At 47.6% G+C, this 22,344-nt stretch overlaps 1 protein-coding gene across 6 annotated transcripts in view; it reads right to left on the bottom strand.

Annotated features, from left to right (window-relative positions):
• Positions 1–15,570, bottom strand: part of SEMA6C (semaphorin 6C) — a 100,246-nt gene extending 84,676 nt beyond the window's left edge. For 5 of the 6 annotated variants that reach the window (XM_061606883.1, XM_061606886.1, XM_061606885.1 and 2 more), the window contains exon 1: positions 15,264–15,570. The gene's annotated coding sequence lies outside the window, so the exon portion shown is untranslated. Of the gene's footprint in view, positions 1–14,614; positions 14,710–15,263 lie in introns of those variants that run through there. The other variant, XM_061606888.1, reaches the window with a different exon arrangement.
• Between the last annotated feature and the right edge of the window lie 6,774 nt (positions 15,571–22,344).

The following is a 22,344-nucleotide window of genomic DNA, read 5'->3' as shown; positions in this document are numbered from 1 at the left end:
GAAGCATTTTTACGAGGACTCAAAAAAAACAAACCCAAAACCTGGTGTGGAAATGCTGAAGTTAAGAACGGAAAAATGAGAAGCCAATACTGACAGATTCACCCATCCCTAGCTAAGAATGGAATGGAAGAAGGGGAGAAACTCATCACTGAGACATTGTAAGAAAAACACAGCAAACGACACACACAATGCTTTGCTGGTCTGGATGAGGAAGGGCATTCCCCCGGAGACCACCGGCCGCACAGGGTCCCAGGCAACATGTTCTTGGAGCCGTGGGAAGGGCCAAGGGTTCAGAGGCTGAGCCTGACCTTGCCATGCCTCCATCCTGCTGCTGTGTCAACCCCCAGGCCCTTGGGGAACCAGCCAGCAGGGAACAACTACCCCGAGGGGACCAAAAGAGTGCAGGCCTTTTCTGGGAAGTGCCACGACCCATACAGCTGTTCCAGGAACCTCCGAGCTGCAAACTTGGCACCAGGCGCGCATCGGCACGTTCCAGAGTTTCCGAGTGTGGGAAAGATGGATCCCATCGTCTCCCATGCAATCTGGGACACCTCAGAAGGAAAACGGAGGAGGGGACGTGCGTGTGCTTGCGTTTGGGCACGTGAAACCCTGCCAAATACATATCACTCATCGCAGTTCATCCACAGATCTGAGATTGGGAGGCTTGTTCATTTACGGTTTCTTGGTCCTAAGTCGCTTGGAGACCTTTGGGTAACAAGTGACTAACAAGTATAATAATAATAATAATAATAATAATAATAATAATAATAATTGGGGGAAATTGACTGCCTCCAAGTCGATTCCGACTTATGGCAACACTATGAATAGGGTTTTCATGGTAAGTAGTATTCAGAGGTGGTTTACCATTGCCTTCCTCTTATACAGTGTTTCTCAACCGGTGTGCCTCCAGATGTTGTTGGCCCACAACTCCCATCAGCCTCAGCCAGCATTGCCAATGGTCAGGAAATATGGGGATTGTGGTCCAACAACATCTGGAGGCACACCGGTTGAGAACCACTGGTCTAATAATAATAATAATAAACAATGTGAATTTTAAAAAATCTGGAATTAGGATTAATTTTGTTGTTGTTGCTATAGCCTTTGATTCCTTCAAGCTCAATTGCTTCCTTTCCCCCCCCCCGCCACTCTGTGTGATACTTTGTGCACAAATGTGCAAAAAAAAGTTACCTTGATGCGATTAGGTCTCCTCAAGACTCTTTTCGGGAAGAGTTTTAGGGATGCGTGCTCATGATCCTACATTTTGGTAATGCACCGTGCAAGTAAGAACCCGACGAGGCACAGTCGGATGGGATCCTGTGGGTCATCAAGTCAAACACCACCCCCACCCCCGTGCAAAGATCTTGCCGTTCCAGTTTCCGCCCAGCCGCTGGTTAAACACCTCCAGCAAACGCGAGGCTGACAGCTCCCAAGACAGTGGAACCAAGCTCAACACAGGCCGCTGCCTTATCCAGAGTCAGACCGTTGGCCCATCTAACTCAGCATTGTGACACAAACTGGCAGTGGCTGCCCAGGGTTCTAGGCAGGGAGTCACATCCCAGAGGCCTTGCCTGGGATGGAACCTGGGATCTTCCGCATGCAGATGTTCTGTTGCTGACCTAAGGCCTCAATGGTACAGCCAAAATCTGCTCCTTTGCCATCTCCACCTGAAGCGACTGGGCAGTTGATATGAGGGATGAGACGGTCCTTGTGGTATCCTGGACCCAAGTCATTAAGGGCCTTGTAAATTCATGGAAGAATCTCCGGCCTGGCCTAGGACCATACGAGCGCCGGAGTGATGTGCTGGCAACAGTCCGTTCCCATCAACAGTCTCACTGCAGCATTCTGCACCAACTGGATGTTGGAGATTCCACTGGGCAAGCGGCCCCTCCACTGCTGGAAGCACCCTCGTCTTCAGCAACGCATGCGGAGAGGGAACATCTGCACCATCTTGCGATAGCCACGGTGGCCATCTTTGTCGAAGAGATCCACCAGTAGAGGGGGACCAGCACAAACGGCTGACAGAGCTCTCTGCCCTGTGGTTACTCTGAGTGTGTGCAGAGTACCCTTCCTTCACCACAGGGGCAGGATCCGTCCTTTTGCTCAGAGTTCATTGCTGAACTGTGGTTAGAATTCAGACTTGGGGTCAAGCAGTTGCAGATAACGGGGCAGTTGTGTTATGAGGAAGGAGGGGAAAAAACCATCCTCTTGTCTTCCTTCATTTTAAAAAGGCATGACTCAGAGGCCACCCAACGAAATTGACTGGTCAGCCGACATGAAGAGTTCTCTGGGAAGAGGGACTGTTAAACCGCTCTGGGAATTGTTGCTCTGTGAGAGGAATCGTGGTCTCCTGACAACTCTCAGCACCCTTCCAAAACTACACTTTCTTTGGGGGAAGCCATGACTGTTCAAAGTGGAATAACTGTAGGGTGTGAACAAGGCCTGGGTCAGGCCAAAGGGGGCCGATCATCTAGTCCAGCCTCCTGGTCTCACAGTGGCCAACCAGATGCCCGGATTGGAAGCCCTCAAGCAGGGCCTGCGTGCAACAGCAACGTTCTCCCCTGCCGTGGTTCCCAAGCCTTTCAGTCCACCAGGCCAAGACTACAATCCTGACCATGGCCTCCACCGTTCATGGCTGAGCAGTGGAACGCCACCTTGCGCCCAGTGCCAGCTGTCTTCCCCCACAGCCAGCACCCTCTTTCATCAGGAATTCAGCCCACACAGCAGCCGCCAATTCACCTCCTCCAGCTCGCTCCCCTTTTTAAATAAAATTACGATGAACAGTCCGAAACCTTAAAATAGAAACCCGGGGAGGAGGTGAGCAAGCCAAGGGCCTTGTTTTCCAATAAAATCATTCCAGGATATTTATTTCATTTTGGGGGTTGGAAGAGGATCCCTTCCAATTCAGTCCCCTTCTCCAAGCTCAGCAGACTCGTTCTTAAAAAGGCTGATGAGAAGTGAAATATGGAGGGGAGGGAGCAATCGCTAGCAGGCAAAGTCCACCTCCCCCCCTTAAAAAAGAAAACACCTTCCAGCGAGCTTAGCTTTGCCTTTGGCTCATTTTTCCTCTTCCCGACGGGATATTCGTCTGGCTTGATTAGCAATTAACGATGCAGAAATCAGCTGTCACTCGTTAACGACGCCACTGGAATTAGCCAGCTGAGATGTTCCTTCTGTGCTCAGCACCAGCTTATTTAAATATTATTATTACTATTACTATTACTATTATTATTAAAAACTGGCTTCTGGGCCAAGTCTCGCTTGCGTCTAACACCACCCAGTCTCGAGCTCAGTTGCATTTTTGCCTCCCTCCCTGACCACAATCCAACCTCAAGTGCTCCCAAGAAAAGCACCAGGGAGAAAGGAGAGTGTCCCTTGAGTGACCTGGTCCTCAAACGGCACAGCCGCTTTTGAAAAAATGGAAATGGACTGCCTTCAAGCCAATCCCGACTTATGGCGACCCTGTGAATAGGGATTTCACGGTAAGAGGTATTCAGAGGGGGTTTCCCATTGCCTCCCTCTGAGGCTAGTCCTCCGCAGCTGGCTAGGGCCTGCTCAGTTTGCCACAGCTGCACAAGCCAGCCCCATCCTCGTCCGCAACTGCCAGCTGGGGGGCAACGGGGCTCCTTGGGACTATGCAGCTTGCCCACGGCTGCACAGGTGGCAGGGCATGTAACCCCTGAGCCACTCACTGTGGGGTGATCTTTAGCTGGCCCTTGACACCCAGGAGACACGAGCGGGGATTTGAACTCATAGACTCTGCTCCCAGCCAGGCTCTCCTCCCCACTGGGCTATACCAGGGGCTGTTGTCACAGTTCTAACCAGAGGAAGGTTGCTGCAAAAATGGAGAATCCTCCCTTTGGGTCTCCAAGGGATGCTTTCAAAATTCTCCCAAGAATTTCTCTCTGGATTCTGGAGTTGTCAATTATTTGGCTCTGTCTGCTAAGGACAAGTGACGTATTATCCTAAATTCCATACAAGACACCACACATCGCAGCCCCTTCCATTCCACTGTGTCTTCACACACCCCCGATGTCACCAACATGCACATTTGCATGCCAGAAAACAACAGCAAAAAATAAGTTTCATCGACGTGAGGGTTGCACATGTGGTGGCACCAAGACTCACTCTCTCTCTGTGGGGTTTTTACCGAAAGACACGGCAACGTGGGCGCAACAGCCAAAAGAATCTCAATGCGGCTGCATCAAATGATATGCCAAGGTTGTCTTCTCTATACCGTTTCAAAAAATCAAGGCCTTGGTGCAACTGTGTGCATAATTAGGGCTTGACGGTGGAGACAGGGGCCCCCAATGACAGCAGGGCGGGGAATCCGCTCCAGGTTTTTGCCTGAACCATCCAGGAGCTATCCAAGGTGCTGGACCTATTTGGGGGAATAGGTTTCAACATCTTGGGCAGCTCCTTGAAAGTTCAGACTAAAACCTCGAGCCGATCCACTGCCCACTGACATTGGAGCCACTAGTCTGCACTGCTCATAGGGCAGAAGTGGGGAACTGTGGCCCTGCAGACATTCCTGGCCTCCAAGTCTCACCATACCTGACCATTGACCAAGCTGGCTGAGGCTGACGGAGTCTCTCTGTCATCTGGAGGGCCACAAATGTCTCCCCATTATCATCATCATCATCATTATCATCATCATCATTATTATTAGATTTATATCCTGCCTTTCCTCCCAGCAAGAGCCCAGGGTGGCAAACAAAAGCACTAAAAACATTAGAACATCATACAAACAAATTTAAAACACATTAAAACAAAACATCTTCAAAAATGTTACTTTAAAAAAGCGTTCAAAACATCGTCTAAGATTAAAAACATTTTTTAAAAGGTTTAAGAACATATTAAAAAGCAATTCCAACACAGACGCAGACTGGGATAAGGTCTCTACTTAAAAGACTTGTTGAAAGAGGAAGGTCTTCTGTACGCGCCGAAAATATAACAGAGATGGCGCCTGTCTCATATTTAAGGGGAGGAAATTCCACAGGGTAGGTGCCACTACACAAAAGGTCCGTTTCCTATGTTGTGCGGAACGGACCTCGCGATTAGATGGTATCTGCAGGAGGCCCTCACCTGCAGAGCACAGTGATCGACTGGGTATATAAGGGATAAGACGGGCTTTCAGGTATCCTGGTCAGCTGTATAGGGTTTTGTACACCAGAACTAGAATCTTGAACTTGGCCCCATCTCTGCTGTAGGGCTCAGGATGGTGACTGGGAGAAGCTTGGGCTGGTCTCAAGAGGCCTCTGCCCAGATTTACTAGGGCTCTCCTACAGCCTCAAGATGGCATCAAGGTGCTTATTTTGTGCTGCAGCTAGGCACGCTTGGCCAGGGATGGGAGGAGATATAGTCCCGCAACATCTGTTCACTCGCCTGCTTACAACAGCATTCCCTTGATCTCTGGACCAGAGTCTCCGCTCGTAATTGCTACGTTGTTTGGAGGGGACCGTTTTATTGTGTATTTTAAGTGTTAGCTGTTTGAATGTTTTAACGGGAGCATTTTATAATGTACAAACAGCCTCAGACCCAGCCTCATTCAGGAATTTCAAGAAATCAGTGTAGTAATCAGTGGTTAAAAGGAGTGCAGCGTTGGACAGCTCAGTCCGCCATCTTGAGTCAAAATGGCGTCCAATTGCATCCGAACATAGGCAACAAGGTGTGCCTTGATTTCAGGAACCAAGATGCAACATTTGGTTACAATATCTTAAGAGGTGTCCAAACACACGACAGGCAGCTGAGGCCTCAAATCCAAATTCACAAAATAAAGAGGGCTGTTCAAATGCTTAGTAGGATAAATATATTGTAAAAACACCCAGGGCTATCACTCGATTAAATATGTTTTAAGCTGATTTATAAGTTTTAATCAATTAGATGTGCAGATGGGTAAAAACCAACAGCTCCAAAGAGTAGGGAGGAAATATACTTTGCTTTTCAATGATACTCACAGGTATCATTGATACTTGCAACAACCCTGCAGGGTAGGTTAGTCTGGGAGACAGTCATTTTTCCCCAAGGTGATTTGGATCTGTATTCTTACAAGCCCAATGGGTTGTAGCCAACTCAGTTCTTATTTAGAGCAGATCCATTGAAATTAATGGACCTCAATGAGTTATGTACATTATATTTCAGCAGGATGTATCCAACTTAAGTAATACTCAAAGTAAACTCACTGAGCTGTAACCAGCATTAGCCCTACTCAGAGTAGGCCAGTGGAGGCTGGTGACTTCATGTCAGTGGGGCAGTGGAACCCACTCCAGGTTTTCTCCAGAGCTATCCATGGTGCTGATAACTATTTTGGAAATGGGTTTCAGCAAGTTTAATAGCTCTGGGAAAAACAGAGTGGATTCTACCGCCCCATTGACATGGAACCAACAGCCTCCATTGGAGTAGACCCATTGAAATTAATAGCCATGACTAACTTCAGTCTATTTATTTCAGTGGGTTTACTCTGAGCTAGGGATGGGTGAGATATTCAATCTATTTCACTGCTTTTGCCAAACTGATCAAATCCACACTTTCTGAAACATGAGACCAAAGCGCAGCCATCTTTTGAAATTCGCACTTATCTGAATTTTGTGGTGTAATTTGCTGACTAAGCAATGTTTGCAAAAATGTATATATTAGGGGAAAGTGTGCATAAAAATAAACGTATGAGTGAAAATGAATTAAGTTAAGAGGAGAAACTGCTTGCAAAAATAGTGCACATTATTCAAAACTGCACACAACCATCTGTTTAGTAGGAGAAATGCATACTAAAATGCTTGTGAATTTTCATGAGGATTTTTAAAAATTTGCATATTGCTGCAGAAGGGTGGAGATCCAAATTTAAGATTGGGGGGGGGACTGGGAGTGCCAGAACTGACAGATCCACCCATCCTGACTCTGAGTAGAATTTATGAGGACAGGATTTGTTCCAAGAGATTAACAGAACTACCCCTCTGGAAATCACAACCTCAAGACACCTGGGCAGTCAAGACATTTTGTTCCCATTCCCTCACACAGATTCTTGACACGGTAAGCAAAGCAAACAATCAAAGAGCTCCAGGGGTATAGTCATCCAGGTTCTCAGGGCAGGGGTCTTAGTCCCTTTATCTTTTAGGAGCAGGGTCCCAGCAAGGTCCCTATGTCTTCCGCGTTGTATGAGAAAATCAGCATGAAAGAGGAAGTGCGTTAGCCACTGACAAGAGTCTTCTAACATGCTTCCTTGTCCTTTCCTGCTGACTGGAGCCAACCAGAGTGAAAGGGGGTGAGTCAGCCATTGAGAAGACTCTTCTCAGCAGCTAACACTCTCCCCTTTCACGCTTATTGGCTCCTAAGGATGTCTGTTGTTACAGGAAAAGGCATTAACAAGGATCTAATTCTCAACCCAGTAGCAAAAAAGGGTGTGTGTGGACTGACATGAAGTGAATTTGCCACTATACCGCTGAAGAACTCATATAAAGAGGCAGAAGGCTCTCCAAAACTCAAGTCACGTTTTACCGGTTCTCTATCTTCCCATGCACCTAAACACCAGCCGTCCATCTTTGCTATTTCAGTCACTTCCCCCCCCCACCTGAAATCTATACAAGCATCAATTGTTGCAGAAATTATTAACCTTGCAGCTCGTTTAACAATATCGATCCATGTGTCCATTCAATACAACTGTAACGCTATGAGAAAAGTCTCGGGGATTTCCACTGACTCCATTTAAAACCCAGCACTCCATTCCTGCCGAGGTGCTATCCATCCACCTTCCACGCTAGAGACTTAACCCTGGCCCATACAGGGCAGAAAATAGATCCCTGAGAAAGTGCAGAGTGCATCTCATATGACCCTGGGAAACTGGAGAGAGAGAAATCCACACAGACTGGGAATGAGAGGAGCAGGTTTCAGGGAGGCATAATACCTATGTATTAAAGCACTGGTTTAAACAGTTCCACAGCGTGTTCGCTTGTTTTCCTGTACTCACAGCGTCTAACAGGGATCTCAAGAGAAACAGAGGATTTGGGACCTCCTTTTTTTTTTTAATGAGCACAAACAAGCCACCAAAATGCCAGTTATCCCCAAATTAACCGTAGAAGCAGATAGCACGCTGCAGCAACTCAGCATCGCTTGACAGATGGAGGACAATGGACTGTTCCGATTAAGTGAGGATCAATGTTCCCCTACCCACCCCTTGCAGAAGCCAAGGAGATTAAATTCCTCTCCTTGGGCCAATCCGGGTGCCTACACATCCAAGGGAGAGCTTCCTGAAGCAACCTTTTGAAACTTTAAAATCAGGGGGTGGAGGAAGCTTTGGCCCTCCAGACATCTCCAGCGGCCAGGGCCAAGGGTCAATGATTAAGAACACAAACTCTGGCAAAAGTAATGCAAGAAGACAATAAGGGATGCTAAAAAAGAATTTGAGGAGCACATTGCTAAGAACATAAAAGCCAACAACAAAAAATTCTATAAATACATTCAAAGCAGGAGACCATCTAGGGAGACAATTGGACCCTTGGATGATAAGGGAGTCAAAGGTGTACTAAAGAACGATAAGGAGATTGCAGAGAAGCTAAATGAATTCTTTGCATCTGTCTTCACAGTGGAAGATATAGGGCAGATCCCTGAACCTGAACTAACATTTGCAGGAAGGGATTCTGAGGAACTAAGACAAATAGTGGTAACGAGAGAGGAAGTTCTAAGCTTAATGGACAATATAAAAACTGACAAATCACCGGGCCCGCATGGCATCCACCCGAGAGTTCTCAAAGAACTCAAAGGTGAAATTGCTGATCTGCTAACTAAAATATGTAACTTGTCCCTCGGGTCCTCCTCCGTGCCTGAGGACTGGAAAGTGGCAAATGTAACACCAATCTTCAAAAAGGGATCCAGAGGGGATCCCGGAAATTACAGGCCAGTTAGCTTAACTTCTGTCCCTGGAAAACTGGTAGAAAGTATTATTAAAGCTAGATTAACCAAGCACATAGAAGAACAAGCCTTGCTGAAGCAGAGCCAGCATGGCTTCTGCAAGGGAAAGTCCTGTCTCAGTAACCTATTAGAATTCTTTGAGAGTGTCAACAAGCATATAGATAGAGGTGATCCAGTGGACATAGTGTACTTAGACTTTCAAAAAGCGTTTGACAAGGTACCTCACCAAAGGCTTCTGAGGAAGCTTAGCAGTCATGGAATAAGAGGAGAGGTCCTCTTGTGGATAAGGAATTGGTTAAGAAGCAGAAAGCAGAGAGTAGGAATCAACGGACAGTTCTCCCAATGGAGGGCTGTAGAAAGTGGAGTCCCTCAAGGATCGGTATTGGGACCTGTACTTTTCAACTTGTTCATTAATGACCTAGAATTAGGAGTGAGCAGTGAAGTGGCCAAGTTTGCTGACGACACTAAATTGTTCAGGGTTGTTAAAACAAAAAGGGATTGCGAAGAGCTCCCAAAAGACCTCTCCAAACTGAGTGAATCGGCGGAAAAATGGCAAATGCAATTCAATATAAACAAGTGTAAAATTATGCATATTGGAGCAAAAAATCTTCATTTCACATATACGCTCATGGGGTCTGAACTGGCGGTGACCGACCAGGAGAGAGACCTCGGGGTTGTAGTGGACAGCACGATGAAAATGTCGACCCAGTGTGCGGCAGCTGTGAAAAAGGCAAATTCCATGCTAGCAATAATTAGGAAAGGTACTGAAAATAAAACAGCCGATATCATAATGCCGTTGTATAAATCTATGGTGCGGCCGCATTTGGAATACTGCGTACAGTTCTGGTCGCCTCATCTCAAAAAGGATATTATCGAGTTGGAAAAGGTTCAGAAGAGGGCAACCAGAATGATCAAGGGGATGGAGCGACTCCCTAACGAGGAAAGGTTGCAGCATTTGGGGCTTTTTAGTTTAGAGAAAAGGCGGGTCAGAGGAGACATGATAGAAGTGTATAAAATTATGCATGGCATGGAGAAAGTGGATAGAGAAAAGTTCTTCTCCCTCTCTCATAATACTAGAACTCATGGACATTCAAAGAAGCTGAATGTTGGAAGATTCAGGACAGACAAAAGGAAGTACTTCTTTACTCAGCGCATAGTTAAACTATGGAATTTGCTCCCACAAGATGCAGTAATGGCCACCAGCTTGGATGGCTTTAAAAGAAGATTAGACAAATTCATGGAGGACAGGGCTATCAATGGCTACTAGCCGTGATGGCTGTGCTCTGCCACCCTAGTCAGAGGCAGCAAGCTTCTGAAAACCAGTTGCCGGAAGCCTCAGGAGGGGAGAGTGTTCTTGCACTCGGGTCCTGCTTGCGGGCTTCCCCCAGGCACCTGGTTGGCCCCTGTGAGAACAGGATGCTGGACTAGATGGGCCACTGGCCTGATCCAGCAGGCTCTTCTTATGTTCTTATGGTGATGGGCACTGGAGTCCAACCACATCTCCAAAGGGCTCTGGGGTCACCCTCCCTGCTTTAAACTCTACGGGTAAGAGGGGGGAAGCAAAGAATGACAAAGGGGAATGATACTAATAATAATAGTAAAAACTTTCCAGTCCGTTGTCCATGTTAGTTTTTCCATGCATGCTGCTAGCAGGAAACAGGGTATGTTTTCACAAAAATAAAAATCAGATCATGTGTTTTGTGTGTGTGTGTATGTACGTGTGTGTATGTGTGTGTGTGTGTGAGTACAGTAGGGCCCCACTCATGCGGCAGGTTACGTTTCAGACCCCACCCGAAAAGCGAAACCCGCCAAAAAGTGGAACACCGTCAATAAAATGGCGCCCGATGCCCAAAAAATGCCATAAAAGCAGAACAAGTGCTGTGTGAGTGGGGCCTTATTCTAACTGAAAGCCGCCGTATTAGCGGGCTGCCGTAAAACAAGGCCCTATTGTGTGTGTGTGTGTGTGTGTGTGTGTGTGTGTGTGTGTGTGTGTGTGTGTGTGTGTGTGTGTATATACACACACACACACACTTGTTATTATGTGCCTTCAAGCCGATCACGACTTATGGCGACCTGATGAATCAGCGACCTCCAACAGCATCTGTCATGGACCACCCTGTTCATATCTTGTAAGTTCAGGTCTGTGGCTTCCTTTATGGAATCAATCCATCTCTTGTTTGGCCTTCCTCTTTTTCTACTCCCTTCTGTTTTCCCCAGCATTATTGTATTTTCTAGCGAAGCCTGTCTTCTCATTATGTGTCCAAAGTAGGATAACCTCAGTTTCATCATATATATATATATGATAGATGGGTATAGGAAGGGCCTTAGAGAAGTGATGTCTTGATGCTTTTTGTCGATAATTTACTCCCTCTCTTCTAGCAGTTCTCCCACTCTTTAAACTGCCTGAAAGCAGCCCCCTATCCATGAGGACTAGCACCTTAAGTTTATTTTTAGTGGAAGGATCATAGGACAGTGGCAGAGCAGCTGCGTTGCATGCAGAAGGCCCCGGGTTCAATCACTGGCATCTTCAGGTTGGGGCTGGGAACATCTTCCTGCCTGAAAACCCAGAGAGCCGCTGCCAGCCAGTGTGGACAACACAGAGCTAGACGGATCACTGTTCTGATTCTGTATAAGGGGACGCATAGGCCCCACTCCGCCCAGGAGCTAGTATGTCCCATCAGAGGTGCCTGCAACACTGTGGCGGATTGGATAGATGTGCAACTTTAAAAAAAAATAACGATCAGGCTGCTCTTTCTTTGTAGAACAACTATGTTGGCGGGAAAGTTTGCAAGCATCCAGGTTACACTGCACTCTTTGCCAACTCCCACTTTGCTTCCACTTGACAACCACCCCCCAACAGAGGAAGGGGAGAAACTAGAGGTTAAGCATCTGGCCCTACCTCCCCCAATTCAAAAAAACAATTCCCACTAAGTTCTGTTCAGAGTAGACCCATTGAAAGGAACAGACCCAAGTTAGTTGTGTGGATTACTTTCAGTGGGTCTACTCTGAGTCAGATGAATGCTGGATACAGCCCAATGGGTTTACAACTAGAAATGTGAAGGCCTTAAAAAAAAACAGAAAAGTACAGGGATGGGGAAGGGGGTTCCCCCCCCAAATATTTCTTTCTTTTTTCAATTTTTCAGGGGGAAAAAAAACAAAGCCTCAGAAACCTCCCCCCCCCAAAAAAGATCTTTTCCAACTTTTTTTCAGATCTTCACATCTGCAGCCCATTGAATCAAAATGGACACGACTGATTTAGGGTCATTAATTTAAATGGGTCTACTCTAAGCAAGAACTGAGTTGGCTGCAACACATCAGGAGATGGATCCAAATCACCTTGGGGAAAATCACTGTCTCCCATCCTAACCTACCCTGCAGGGTTGTTACAAAGCTGGAGTGTGGCTCTGGCTCTTTGGGGGAAACTTTTTTTTTTCTTTAAAAGAAAACTTTTGTGAAGGGTCTGGTTCCTTTCGATCTTTTATAGGATCAAAATCAGAAAAAGCTTTCAATCCTCAGAGCATCTATTGTGCTTTCGGAGCTTTCAAAAGCACAGCACATGTTCTGCATCACAGGGACAGCCTTACAAAAACACCCCTGCAAGGTGGGCAATTTATTGACTTAATAGATTAAGAAGAAAGAAAAACCCACTTTTCAGGGCGCCTTTCTACCCCGAAAGGCTTAAAATCAAGAGATGCAAGACAACAGACCACTGAAACAAATTCAAAAATATATATTCCCAAAGATGAGTCCTCAAAAGCTCAGTAGAGTAACAAAACAGCATTGCTAAAACAAGCAATAAAGCCCAGGGTCATAAAATGTGGACCCAATGAAAAATGAGTCTTTAGGGCTTTCCTGAAGGCCCACATAGAGGGGCTCTGTACATTTTCTCCTGGGGAGGATATTCCAAACACAAAGGGCCATGACAGAAAAGGCCCCATTTTCAAGCGTTTTGTCTCCATGTTGACAAAAGCCTCTGGTGAGAGCATGGGGCAGAGGCAGCAGTGGAACCTGGATCTTCTGACCACTCAAGCAGCTAGTCCTGTGCTCATAAAACACCCCCCCATCTATTTGCCTCATAAACACCCATGGAAGAGGGGAAGAGAGAAAACCTCCCTCCTCCTAGTATTTAATTTCTCTAACAATTAAGAGGTGCCGGAATGCAAATATGCCCACTGTGGCATCTGACAATATGATCTTTCCAGAAGGCACTCTGCCCATGCTCAGGCACACTGCCTTGGTTGGCGCTTCTCATTAATTCTGAGGCTGAATAAGAACCCTGTCGTGATCTTTCTTTTTTAATTCAACTGGAACAAAACACCTGGAAAGCTACAGAATCATTGTTTATTTTGCACAGGGACTGGAAGCCAGTGACCCCTTCCCAGATGTTGTCAGGCTCCCAGGAACCAGCTTGATCCAATGGTCGTGGATGATGGTGGGACCTGGAGTCCAGCAAGACCTGGGGGGGCACAGATCCTCCCACCCAACCTATCAACTCGGCATAGTTTAGAGCCTACTGCCGTCGCAATCCTCACAACACATTCACAGGGTAGACCGATATCAGGGTAGGTTGCATTCAACCAAGTCCTGCACAGAACAGACCCGTGATAAACACATTAATCACATCTATTAGCTTCAGTAATAACTGGGTGTTAGAACAAATTAAACTGTCACTAGAAGCTAAAATGATGAAACTGAGGTTATCATACTTTGGACGCATCATGAGAAGACATGATTCATTAGAAAAGACAATGCTGGGAAAAACAGAAGGGAGTAGAAAAAGAGGAAGGCCAAACAAGAGATGGCTTGATTCCATAAAGGAAGCCACAGACCTGAACTTACAAGATCTGAACAGGGTGGCTCAGGACAGATGCTCTTGGAGGTCACTGATTTGTCGTGATCGACTTGGAGACACATAACAAAGCTACAGTGAGTCTACTCTCAGTAAGACTGGCATTGAATACCACCCAGTATATTCCACCCATCCCCATCCGTCATAAGCTCACAAACCATTTTAGCGCCCAAGGCTATCTATGATTTGAACCGGGCTCACAGGAAATGGCCAGCTCAGAGCACAGGCCTACTCCGAAGTGAGGCCCACAAGGAGGTCAGCATAAGGAAAGGCCCCCAGCTGGATCGGGGCAGTGGCTCATCTAATCCAGCGTCTGGGAAGCCCCCTCTTCTCAGAAGACCCCATGCAGGACCCAAGGCGCAACAGCAACTTTCCCCACAGGCAATTCTCAGCAATTGGCATTATCCAGAGAGGCAGACTGGCTTACTCTCAGGAAAAGGGGTACAGAATTGCAGCCTCAGTCTCTAAACTGCTATGCCAAAGGGCTCCCCACAATCTACTTTTCTGAAACTGGAAAACACATTTTGTGTGTGTGCACGCGCCTGCCCCCCACTTTAATTTTTTGATCCTGGCCGTTCCAGAACCCAACTCAGCCAACTTGGTCCTCGATCAGTGCCACATTAGCCCTCCCTCCTCTTTCCCCCTCTCAGCCCAAGCAAGCTCAGTTGCAATTCTCCAGCTGTGCGAGTTTTGGCTCCACTTAATTGTTTCAAAACAAGAGTTTTTTTGGCCACAGGATACGAGTCGCGGAGCGACAGCCAACTCTGCGCGCACGCACACACACAGTCAGCTGCCAATAATCTCCTTTCCCTAACGCAAACGCGCACACACTTTCCCCCTCCCCTTAAAAGAACAACAAAACACAACCTGATTGTTTTCGGAAGGCAGCGTCCGCTTTAAAAACAAACTCGTAGGAATCCTTGCAATGAAAGAGACAGTCCTCAAAGAGAAGCGAGATTAATTCAGCGATTAAAGTAATAAGGACCAGGCAAGGAAACGAAGCAGGAAAGGGTTTTGGAGAGGGAGGGTTTGCCAACAACAACTAAACCTCCCCCTTTCAACTCCTGGAACGGACCAGGTGATTCGGCTTCGTCAACGCCAGTCAATTTCACCCTCAAGAGAAATTGACCAGACAATTGACGGGGACGCTTAGCTGAATACAGTGCTAAGCAAGACGACGGGGAAATGAAATCGACCAGATCTGGCCGTTTTAAAGTTGAAACTGACTGCGTTGCGGGGGGGGGGGTTGTTGTTTTGCGAGCATCAGGGAAAGAGGAGACTGGAAGAGACGCAAAGGGGGGTTGTTTGAAGGGAGGAGAGAGGAGGTTTGTTAAAAATTTATTTTGGAAGTGGTTTTTTTTGGGGGGGGGGAAGAGGACTAGATGAAATCCACCCGGTGCCCCAGCAGACGCCGACGCTGCAACAGTGAAAAGACCATCGCCAGAGCGCTCGCCCGTGTAAACCCAGAGCCCATCATGAAAATGAATACGGGGGGGGGGAGGCATCTTTGTCTTACCTTGGGAATCAGGGAGCTCTTTTCCGCCTCTACAAAGGGGGGCTGGCTACGACGTCCGAGGCAGCCCGAGAAAGAGAGCGAGCAGGCAGCCCACCCCCGGATCTGGAGCAAGGTTCCTTTGCGCCTTGGCCGGACTTGAGAATTAAATCCCTCGAATTTCGCTCCGCGGGGCTGGCTGAGCTGGGAGGAATGGAAGGAGCGAGGGAGGGAAGCGGGAAGGCTTGCGAACAAAGCCTCGGGCAAGCCAAAGCCTCGTAACTCAACGCCTTGGCCCAGGCCAGCCCGCCCCTCGAGCAGCGAGCGCCAATCTGCGCTGGGCGCTCCAGCGCCCGGCTCCGCCTCGCTCGCTCTTGCCCAGCCAGGCGAGGCCCGCCTCCCCCCGCCAGCTAGCCAGCCCTCCTCGAAGGCAGGATCGGGGCCTCCGCTAGCAGAAGCAGCCCTGCAAGGGGGGGGAGAGCGAGAGCGGGTGAGGCTGCCTGGGTGACCTTCAGACTTCCCTGGATCCCAGGAGGCAAAGGGCGGAGGGGCGTAAGAATGAAGAGTGGGGTCAGAAACGCGAAGTTTAGGGGAATCATAGAATAGTAGAGTTGGAAGGGGCCTACAAGGCCATCGAGTCCAACCCCCTGCTCAATGCAGGAATCCAAATCAAAGCATTCCCGACAGATGGCTGTCCAGCTGCCTCTTGAAGCCCTCCAATGGAAGGGCCACAGCTGCATGGCAGAGCACCTGCTTTGCATGCAAAAGGCCCCTGGTTCGATCCGGGAGAGAGCCCCTGTTCGAAACCCATGGAGAGCTGCTGCCAGTCAGAGTAGGTAATATGGAGCTAGATTGCCCAGTGGCCTGACTCATCATAAGGCAGCTTCCTGCGCTCCTAAATCAAAGGGCAGTAGTGCCATGGCCACTTCAGAAGCGCAGGCTCCCTTCATGATAGGCACAGCTAAACCCCCTCACAGCCACACCCTTTCTACAATTATACAACCTAATATGAGAGAATAACCTGGCCAGGTTTGAATACTGCTTTCTGCCCTCTGTCCTTGTTAATGCCTTCCCCCACAGCAACAGGTGTCCCTAGGAGCTAATCAACATAAAAGGGAACTGTGTTAGCTACTGAGAAGAGTCTTCTCAGTGGCTGGCTCACCTCCTTTCATGCTGATTGGTTCCAATCAGCTGGAAAGGACAAGAAAACATGTTAGAGGACTCTTGTCTTGGCTAACACCATTGATGCTGATTGGTTCACGGGATGCTGGGAACATAGGGAACCTGCTCTCAAAAAAGTTAAGGGGCCTAAGAAGTTGCCAGGCAGACCTTGGTGGGCAGGAATTCCACAGCTTAAGGGCTACCACAGTGACTGCCCTCTCCTGGCTAGGGCAGCCGCCCCCCCCAGGTTCCAAGGGTGGCAGAACTAACAAAAGGGCCCCCTCTACTGATCTTAACCCCTGAGAGGGTCTGTAGCGAAGGAGATGGTCTTTCAGAATGAAGCCCCCTCTGCTTTCATGCTGATTGGCTCCTAGGGATGTCTGTTGTTGTGGGAGAAGGCATTAACAAGGATTTCATTTGCAACCAGCACCAAACAGAACAAAAGGATGGGAGGGGCATGGTTATGACTATCATGAAGAGACCCTGCACTTCTGAATTTGCCACGACACTGCTGGAGGCTGCAGGGATGCTAGAACTGCAAGATCCTGCCCTGAGTGGCGGGGGTCAGGATAGATGATCTCGAAATATACTTCCCTGCCAGCTCTATGAGTCTAGGATGGATGGCAGGCATGGAAGAAGTGTTCCCTTTTCTCCCATATACTGGAGGGAATCCTTCTCCTCAGACGGCACCATCTTTTAAAAATAAAACTATAAAGCATCCTGTTTTGTTTTCCTGCAGGGCTGTTGTTTTATGCACATGCAAAATGGAAGCAGTTACTCAGGGAGGGTTTCCTGAAAGAGGTGACAGCCTGTGCTCCAAAGAACAGACAGTGATTCTCTCTCTCTCTCTCTGACATATTTCTTTGTTTGTTTTATTCCATTTCTTAGTGGCACTGCACCCAGAAAAAAATCTCAGTTACAGGATTTTTCTAGGCCTGCCTTCTGGTAACAGCCCCCCCCCCCCGAGCACAGGTTTGGCTAATCAGGCCCAGTTTATGGCCCAAATCATTGTTTCCAGGGTTTACTATCCCTGCAGCTGAGAAAAAAAGCATTTACAAACAGCATACACAGGTCTGAATAGTGCTTTTAACTTAAGGATTATATATATATATATATATATATATATATAAGGTTTTGTTAATATAATAAAAACCTCTGTTTGGTTAATCACAATTTCGTTCATATATATATATATATATATGTCATCAGCCTATATTGGAAGATTCAGAACAGGCAAAAAGAAGGATTTCTTCACATGGTCCATAAAGAGACAGCCGTGGCCACCAACTTGGATGGACTGAGAAGTTACTAGCCATGATGGCTATGCTCTTTCTCCATCGGCGGAGGCAGGATGCTTCCAAATACCAGTTGCTGGAAGCCGCAGGAGGGGAGAGTGCTCTGTGCACTCAGGTCCTGCTTGTGGGCTTCCCATAGGCACCTGGTTGGCCACTGTCAGCACAGGATGCTGGACTAGATAGGCCACTGGCCTGATCCAGCAGGGTTTTTTTATGTTCTTAATAACATCATTTGCAATCTGATGTCAGTGAAACCCTGAACAATTGCACAAAAGAAACTCTTTTTAATGGTGGTCTTAAGACCCTTTACTTTTTTGGGAGCAGGGTCCCAATGTCTCCAGCATCCTGTGAGCCAATCAGCATGAAAGGGGCGTCTGTTAGCCACTGAGAAGTGTCTTCTAACATGCTTCCTTGTCCTCTCCTGTGGATTGTAGCCAATCAGAGTGAAAGGAGGTGAGTCAGCCATTGAGAAGACTCTTCTCAGTAGCTAACACTTTCCTCTTTCATGCTTATTGGCTCCTAGGGATGTCTTCTTGTGGGAGAAGGCGTTAAGGATCACATTCTCAACTCAGCAGCAAAAAAGAGGGAGAGGTGGCTGTGACTAACACTAAGAGCCCCTGCACTTCTGATTTTGCCACTACTTATAAAGAGTAAATTCTTAACTTAAAAAGCACAACCTGATGATTTTTTTAAAAAAAGAAGTTATTTGTCACTTGCTAGTTTAGGAGTGGGGGCGCTGTTTCTCTCAGCAGTGTTGCACCCCATGTTCCATCCAGGAGCATCAGAAAGGGCCAGCTTGCAGTGCGTCCCTATTATTACTATTATAGGGATTATAATAAATACATAAATACATAAATAAATGCAATCCTATTAAGGCTGAAATCCTACACCTGCTCCCATGGGACATGGGAAGCTGCCTTATCATGAGTCAGACCATTGTTCCCTCTGGCTGGGGACCGTCCACACTGACTGGCAGCCCCTTTCCAGGTTTTCAGGCAGAGGACATGCCCAGCCCTACCTGGTGACTGAGCCTGGGACCTTCTGCATGAGAGGCAGTGGCTTCCTGGGAAGAAGCCCAGCTGAACTCAGGGAGTCTTACTTCCAAGCAGACATGTAGGATTGCGCGGTGAAGACAGGTTAAAAAAAAAGTGTGGAATAGCCATACTCTTGTGCACATCAGGAAGCACAGAGGTGCAAGGGGCGCAAAGTCATTTACGGCTGTAGCAAACTACCCATGCCACAATCCAGCCATTAATTGTGGACATTCTCCTGATGAGAGCCAGTGTGGTGTAGTGGTTAAGGTGTTGGACTAGGACCTGGGAGACCAGGGTTCGAATCCCCACACAGCCATGACGCTCACTAGGTGACCTTGGGCCAGTCACTGCCTCTCAGCCTGAGAGGAAGGCAATGGGGAACCCCCTCTGAATACCGCTTACCATTATTTATTTATTTATTTTATTTTATTAAATTTATATACCGCCCCATAGCCGAAGCTCTCTGGGCGGTTCACAACAGTCATACATCAAATACAACAAACCACATATTTAGACAATTTAAAAACAACTTTAAAATTTTTAAATTCTTTAAAAAGTTAAAAAACAATTTTTAACACATACTAAAATGCCTGGGAGAAGAGGAGAGTTTTGACCTGGCGCCGAAAAGATAATAATGTTGGCGCCAGGCGTACCTCATCAGGAAGATTGTTCCATAATTCGGGGGCCACCACTGAAAAGGCCCTTTTTCTTGTTGATACCCTCCGAGCTTCCCTATGCGTAGGCACCCGGAGGAGGGTCTTCGATGTTGAGCGTAGTATACAGGTAGGTTCATATCGGGAGAGGTGTTCCATCAGGTATTGTGGTCCCGAACTGTATAAGGCTTTATAGGTTAACACCAGCACTTTGAACCGGGCCCGGAAACATATAGGCAGCCAATGCAAGCGGGCCAGAATCGGTGTTATATGTTCGGACCACCGGGTCCCTGTTATCAATCTGGCCGCTGCATTACAGCTTACCATGAAAACCCTATTCATAGGGCCACCGTAAGTCAGGATTGACGAAGGCAGGCCATTTCCATTTTTCTCCAGGTGAAAACGAGAGCTCAGAAGGACAGGAGCAGCCTCGAGTCCCAAGACGACAATGCGCGCTAGGTGGAAGCCTAACGAAGTGTCACAGAAGGGGCCGCGGCACAGACAGGCTGGCACAACCAGGATCTGACAGGATGCAGCACGTTCCCCATGGAACGGGCCCACAATCGCTTCTCCTTCCCAGGCTGCGCTCATTAGTTCCAGCAAGCGGATCCATTAGTGACACTGGTAATTAAGTGTGCAAAAGCAAAGGCCTGTGTGTGGCAGTGTGCCTCTCCAGGGAGGCGCCCAAGCACCCACAGGAACAACGCCATGAGGGGTGTGTGTGTGTGTCCAATGATTCTCATTAACAAACCTCTCTGCGAGTAAACACAGAAGCGACCTGTCGATGGCAGATGCATCTGTCGTGAATTGGAATGAGGATCTGGGGGCATCGACGGGGCAATCGAAGTCAAGCAACTTCTCAGGTTTGGTGGAATCGTAGGAGGTGGCAGGGGTCTTGGAGACCATCCAGCCGAACCCTTTGGTCAGGGCTGGATCTGCGGTGCTGTATTTGTGTCTGCAACAGAGGGCTGCCCGCCCCCAGCTTATAAACACCTCCAGTGAAGAAGAGTCCACCATGGAGTGGAGAAATTGAGTAAAGTTGCTGTAAACCGCCCAGAGAGCTTTGGCTATGGGGCACTGTATATAAATACAATAAATAAATAAAATAAAGAAACTTTTACCTACCTCTCTCGCAACACTAGAACTCGGGGCCATCTGGTGAAGCTGGACGCTGGAAAATCAGGACAGAGAGAAGAAACGAAGTGTCGTTAACTAAGGAATTCACTCCCACAAGAGGCTGTGACGACCAACTTGCATGGCTTTAAAAAGGGGGTTAGACAAGTTCATGAAGGATCAGGATGTCAGTGGCTGGCTACTAGCCACAATGGCTATGCTCTGCCTTCACTGTCGGAGGCAGGATGGCTCTGAATACCAGTTGCTGGGAACTGCAGGAAGGGAGAGTTGCTGTGACGCTCAGGCCCTGTTTCTGGGCTTCCCTAGGGCATCTAGTTGGCCACTGTTGAAACCTCAAGGTCCAATGTATCCATCATGATTTTGAGTCATCAGCTTTTCTAACTTTGTAATCTGGGCAGGTTTTGTCATTTTATCTCCTTTTCTTAAAAAGATGAATGTGTGGTTTATAAATATGTAACTAACTAAAGCATTCCCTTTTATAGCTACAGTGGCGATGGCCGTGTCTTGTGGTAGAGAGTTCCACAAGCCCATATTGTGTTGTGTGAAGACAGGCTGTCATTTGTCTCTCCTGCCATCTCCTGCCAATCAAGTTGACCTCCAGCTCTAAAATTTTGAAAGGGAGGGAGAAACCCCCTCCCTCTCCCTACACAGCGGGTATTCTAGTATCCCAAGAGTGGGGGAACATTTCAAGAACGCATTCCAGCCAGGCCAGAGCACTCAAGAAAGTTGTGGAGCAGAGCTCCTGAGGGATGTGAGGAAGGGTCCCAAGGGCCAGGCAAAGAGGTTTGGAGGGCCATATTCCCCGTCTGATGAGTGTTTAGTGGTTTGGATTTGAGCAGATGCCTTAGACTGACAGGTGCACTGTTGGCACCTGAAATCCCTCAGCACCTGTTGAAGCCCTGAGTTTCCTGCCAGCAAGACTTTCCGTGTCACGGAGGCTTGAAGCTGCAAGCCTTGGGCCTGTATTTCAAGCTTAGCCTCTCAGTGGAGCAGAAGGGAAGGAGAAGGAAGAACATGAACACACACCCCGGGTTGCACCTTGCAGGGCAGATAGGAGGACGCTGTCGTCAGTCCTCCAGACATAGCACCAGCAAGCCCAGGCTTGGAGATCCCCAGGGCATGCCTGCCCCGATGTTTACGTCCCTCGCTCAAGGTTTCGATGCTCAGATTTTGTCAGATCCGTGGAAGAGGGAGAGCCAGTGAATGAACAGCATCCTGCTCCCAGAGGAAGAGATTGCTCGTTGGTAAAAAGAGGGGGAGGGCATCCCAGGAGATAATTTCTAGCTGAGAACTGTTGGCACTAGGATGCGCAGGAGGGATGGAAAGATGTGTCAATTTCGGTTCTCTCAGTTTCTCACTTTTCTAATGTTAAATTCAGTTCTCTACATTTCTGCAGCAATCTGCCATTTAAAAAAAAAATCCTCATGAAAATTCCTCAACATTTTAGTGCAAATTTCTCCAAATAAACACGTTTTTGTAGGCAGTTTTGACAAAGGCACACACTTTTGCAAGCCGTTCCTCATCACATCATGCCTTTTTGCAGGTTATTTTCATTCATGTGTTCATTTTGATGCACACATTCCCCCAATACTTGCATTTTTGTAAATACTGTTTAGTTGGCAAACTGCATCCCAAAATTCTAATCAATGAGAATTTCGAAGGGTGGTCGTGTTTTGGTTCTCAGATTGTTTTGGGAAATGAGAGTTTGATACATTCTGTTTGAAATGCAAACTGAATGGAAATTCTCACCCCTCCCTAAGGCTGATGATGGTCCGAGGGCATGGTATTCACCTTGCTGAAGCTACGCAGGTCTGCATCTCGTCAGTGC

This window comes from Rhineura floridana, chromosome 22 (assembly GCF_030035675.1).
Source record: "Rhineura floridana isolate rRhiFlo1 chromosome 22, rRhiFlo1.hap2, whole genome shotgun sequence".
Taxonomy (NCBI): Eukaryota; Metazoa; Chordata; class Lepidosauria; order Squamata; family Rhineuridae; genus Rhineura; species Rhineura floridana.
Note: the sequence above shows the minus strand (reverse complement) of the source record. Positions and strands in the feature narration are given on the sequence as shown.